The sequence below is a fragment of the Coturnix japonica genome, chromosome 1 (genome assembly GCF_001577835.2).
Source record: "Coturnix japonica isolate 7356 chromosome 1, Coturnix japonica 2.1, whole genome shotgun sequence".
In the NCBI taxonomy this organism is placed as follows: Eukaryota; Metazoa; Chordata; class Aves; order Galliformes; family Phasianidae; genus Coturnix; species Coturnix japonica.
The window spans coordinates 131,386,226-131,391,814 of record NC_029516.1 but is presented as its reverse complement, the minus strand read 5'-3'; positions in this window follow the sequence as shown (position 1 = coordinate 131,391,814).

Below are 5,589 nucleotides of genomic sequence, written 5' to 3'. Positions count from 1 at the left end.
TAGGCCACTGCCACTTTTCTGCAGTAGTGTTCTCCAGGCGCAAAGTTTTTTTGCCTCTGTGTAACTCAGGAGCAATTCACGATGTTAGGAACACGCGTGCATGAACAGAGCTCATTCCCTAGCACAACAGTCTGTTCCTCTAGCATATTTTGCAAGAATCACAGAATTTATCAGGTGGAAAGACCTAGAGATCATCTAGTCCAACCATTACCGTAATACTTCTCGGCTAAATCATATCCTCAATCACAACATTCCTAAATGTTTCTTGAACATCTGGCTCCTCATGGTCTGTGTGACTCACATCCACCTCCCTGTGCAGAAGTTCCCTTCAGGTATTGAAAGGCTGCAATGAGGTCACCACCCTCTGTGTGAAAAACTCCTATATACACAGGTTTAATTAAAACACAATTGTTTTAAACCAGCAAACGTAAGCCAAATCTGTGGATTATTTTCCTCGACTGACTTATTTAGTTAGGAACATCTATGCAGAGCTTCATGCTGCCCTGACTAAACACAGAAGTTTAAGTGTGAACACAGAGTGGAAGAGGTGCACCATGACAAGGGCTGCCTGTGTGCCTGTCCTGCGTGTGTCCCTGTGCTTCCTAGTTGGCCCTGGAAAGACACAGGCGGATCAGAGCCCACATTTCTAACAGAGTCCCTGGACACAGAGCCTCAAGTGACCGAAACGAGCAGTCCTAAGGAGACCGCGTTAAGACGCGCTCCATGATGCGGCTTGCTCCACGATAGGGCCCCGGGGCCCCGGGATAGGACACCGGGCTGGGCCCTTGCCCCCTGGGTCGCCCGTTATCCCAACGTTCCGACTGCTCCCGCAGGCCGGGCCCGCGGAAGGCGGCAGAGCAGGCCGGGCCCTGTGGAAGGCCCTAAGCCGAGCAACATCCACCGGCCAAAACCGCATGCTCCAGCGAGCGACCTTCCCTCTCCCTCCCCCATCCCCTCAGCAGGGCCGAGCCTCGGCGCAACAGGCGCTCACCTCGGGCGGAGGGGGGGGCACGGCGAGAGCAGGCGGCCGGGCGCTGAGCGGTGCGAGGCTGCGGTTGCTGCCCGCCCCCGGCCCGGGCGGTCCCTGACGCGAGAGGCAAGCTCCCCTCCTCTCGGGCCTCCTCCTTGCTCGTGTGTGCTGCAGAGCCATTCAGCCTAATGCTGTCCGCTTTCAGCTGACAGGCAGGCTGAGTCAGTGCGGCAGGGCAGGTCATGCAGAGTCACAGAATGGCTTAGGTTGGAAGGGACCTCAAAGATCACTGAATTCCAGCCCTGTGCTGTCGGCAGGATTGATACCCACCAGCTCAGGCTGCCCAGGGCCCCATCCAGCCTGGCAATGAACACTCCCAGTGATGGGACATCCAGGGTTGATCTGGGCAGCCTGAGCCAGTGCCTCAGCATACTCTGAGTGAAAGTTTCCCCCCAAAATCTAAGTTTCATCTTTTAGTTTAAAACCATTCCCCCTTGTCCTGTCACTATCAGACCATATAAAAAGTCAGTCCCCATTCTGCCTATAAGGTCCTTTCAAGTACTGGAATGCTGCAATAGGGTCTCCTCAAAGCCTTTTCAAAGCTGAGCAATCACCAAATCACAGAATCACAGAATGACCCGGGTTGGAAGGGACCTCAAGGATCATGTAGTTCCAACCCCCCTGCCTGGCAGGGCCACCAAACATACACCTTTACTAGATCAGGTTGCCCAGGGCCCCATCCAACCTGGTCTTGAACACCTCCAAGGACGGGGCATCCACAACCTCCCTGGGCAGCCTGTTCCAGGGCCTAACCACTCTCCTAGTAAAGAACTTCTTCCTAACATCCAACCTAAATCTTCCCTCTTTTAACTTAAAACCATTTCCCCATGTCCTGCTATTGTCAGCCCTTTCAAAGAGTTTACTCCCCTCCTGGGAATAAGTTCCCTTCAGGTACTGAAAGGCTGCAATGAGGTCATGAGCAATCCCAGCTCCCACAACTTTTGTTCAAAGGACGGGTACTCCAGCACAATGTCACAGTCACAGCTTCAAATGGGTGATTCGTAAGGCAAATAAAATGGACCATACACTCTAATGAGCACGTTATGGGAATGGAAGGAGCACTCAGAAAGCAAGAAGTGCATGCACAGTCCCTTCTGTGCCCAAGAAGTTTCATACCCATGTCCTTCTGGGAGTGCTCTAACTGCTATCAATACCATAGGCTGTTCAGTATGCATTCTAAGGATCTACTGCTAAAGATGTTTTACATTACATAAATGTTGTCTGGGTGAGAAACTGTTCAAAATTCTTATCAATTGATTATGGGAGGTGTGCATGAAGTGTGCAGATACTTGCGAGATCCACTTGGATCTTGGTTGCTTATTATAGTATCTGTTTAATATAAAATGCTCAACCAGGCTGTGCAACAAGAGCTAGAACTGAGTTTTGTGTTTAGTGAGGTTAGGGACATCACCGTGTCTGCTAGAGAAAGTCTCATTCTTTCCCCCTTCCTTCCCTCCTGCTAGAGCTTGATTGATCTTCAGTTACTTGCTATAAGAGTACAGCCTAACCTGGCAAGGGTGTTTTACACTATCCACCCACTTGCTAATGCCTGCTTCCTGCTTCCTCACCTTATATCATATATAGCTTGGTGATTAAGGTACTCTCCTACAATGTGCATGGATTTAGTAGCAGAGGAGACCAAGAGCATTTTAGCCTTTCCCCATCTGCTAGACTCAATGCAAGAAGCTTATGATAGCCAACAGTCTGGTTTGAACAGACGAGATTATTGTTCCTGCACAGACAATGGTGGGCAATCACCATAAATCCAACACATTAATCCAACATTTAAATCCTCTCCTCTCCTCTCCTCTCCTCTCCTCTCCTCTCCCCAGCCTTTTCGTAACAGTAATAGGTGGGAGCTGAGTGCAGTTTTGGAGAAGCTAAAATATAGGCTGAGGCACTTAAGACCTTCTAGAGTCCTAATTCAAAACATCTTCTTCCCCTTGCATATTTTTAATTCCAGTTTGTTTTACCCGGTCCTTTCATACTCTTTCCCTGTTCAAGCCAGTATATCTCACTCCTTTCGTACCATGTTCTTTTCCACATGCCAGCCTTCTACAAGCTACAGTTAAATAAAGATCATTCCCAGTTAGTAGTCCGAATTTATCAAATAATATAGATTTAATGTCTACATTAATGTACTTAAGTCTACATTACTCTTTTAATCATCTACTTAATGTAGAGGACTCTGGCACTTAATGGAGTCCTCTAGAGGTACTTTGTGTGCGTGAGGGTTTTATGGAACTATTTTATATTATCCACTGTTCTGGAAGGCTTTTTCACGCTCTGTTGACACAGTGTGTTGCTGACTGTGCTTTTTCTTAGCAGAGTACAAGAACAAAGAGGTAGGGAAGAACAGAACTTTCTAGGAAGTAGAAAAAAAAAGATGGGGATGGTGGTGAGGAAAGCAAAGAATTAAAATAGGATAAGGCTAATGATTTAAAATGCAAGAAGTAAACCTCAGACACTGAGATTAGAGAAAGGCATTTGTGAGGCTTGTGGAGGGTATCTACAACCGGAGAATACAAAGAGGGGAGGTTACTCTGATTGTCAGGGATAATATGACAGCATCTTGGCCTCAGCTGTTTGGGAAATGCCCTGGCTAGCAGGGGAAGGTGTCAGGGCTCAGAACGGCCGCCTGCTGTCTGCAGGGTCTGTCAGGGCAGGGCCTGGCAGCCAGAGCCTGTCCCATCACCCCACCGGGGAGCAGGGCAGATGAGGAGCAACTCCCTGGGTTGGCAATAGGCTGAAACTGGGCATGAGGGCCCGTGGCTGCCCATGGTGGGACAAGCATCAGGTGTCCTGGGCCCTGGGCAGTGCTAGGGAAGGCTGAGCAGAGACAGTGAGGCCCAGTGGTGTCCTGGGAGCCCTGAGGAATTATGTTAAGTGAAGTAATTATCTGCATGTTTTGCAGAGTGGAGAAGGACACCTCCTGTTCTGCAAGATGTTTTAATTCGAGAGGACTGTGGAGGAATTGTCTTGGGAACTGAGAAACAGACTCTTCACTAACCTTTCTCTTACAGCGATCTTGGAGTGACGCATGCCGGTAATCATTAACTGGTGGAAAGCTGACTTGAACAGCATGGTACAGGTATAATAATAAATCCGGGCCAGATTCTCAGTTTATTTAATCTTTTCCTTCCTGCCAACTCCCTCTAGTGCACATTTTTCAACATCAATACCTATAGTATTTACATTCTTTCAGTCTTGCCATCACTTAGTTTACATGAGGAAACCATTTAAATACGTATTCTCACGACACAAAAACAACACATTTAAAATTAAAGAAAGGTAGGATGAGCCACTCTCCCAACTTTCCTCTGTCAGAGTCCTGTGATTCTACCAAATCCCAGCACACAACGCTAACTATGATCTAGCAGCTTGAAGAGACACTGCCTCATTTAGTTGAACAAACTTCATTATCAAGTTTGAGTACTTTACTCTTCTCTAAGTCTTCTTCTTTTCTTCAAATAAAATATTTCTCGTAAAGGTTTGTCTTTGTGCAACAATTCTACCTGGATTTTACTGAGACAGCCATACAATTTATTTATCTTCCTTTCTCCCAAGCATGGAGGAAATTCAATTTAACTCTAAAGAAATATCTGCAAACACGCTGATTGTGAGTTTTATCTACTTTAAACATAGATATTACTGGAATAGCTTCCTGACTTTTTTATTTGCGGTAATACTTAAGCCATATGCCAAGAACAGCATTGTGAACTTCTTTAGTTTTTTCTTTGGTGAGTGAGAACTGAAATTACTGGCTTGTTTCTGATGACATTTTGCCTTCCCGTTACCTTTTTGTCAGTATACATACAATAAGATAACTACAGGTATTTAAAAGAGAAATGGTATCATAGCTTTAGCGCACCAATGCTTTCATGACCATTCAAACTCCTTTCTTGACCTGTTATAGCTTTCGTCTCAGGGCACATGCTTCATGCCTCTGTGAGATGAGGAGTGATGGCAGCTTTAGCCTGGCTCACTGCCTGATGTAGCTACGCAGTCAGCATATCCTGTAGTCCTGTCATTCATCTTGGGACGCTGTGCTGAATTGTATTTGACTTGCTTTCAGGCAGTCTGTAGCACGAGACAGGTTAGATATCCCCTTTCCAACACATGGGTTTCACTCAGTGAGTTTCACTCAGTTAAGTTCAGGTTTACACTCGGAAAAAAACAACCTACTGTCTATCATATGACTTATGCGGTATTTAACTTGTTTGTATTTAGAAATCAGTGATATAATAGGAGCAATAGAAAGGTCAATAAACACTGAAACTGAATCAAGGACTTTTAACACTTTGCTGGGTGAATTTTTAATGGCATGCAATGAGTTGTAACTCAGTTGCAGGTATTCTTTTCTGTGACTGGGATGTTTTAGCATTTTTGTTGGGCAAGAAAGAAATTGTATGCAAAAGGAAGAACCACCACCATTACTCAACCTTAGTACCTCAGCCATGAAGGCTGTAGCATAGGGAATGTTCATCCTGTAGAAGAGGAGGCTCAGGGGAGACCTCATTGCTCTCTATAACTTCCTGAAGGGAGGTTGTAGTGAGCTG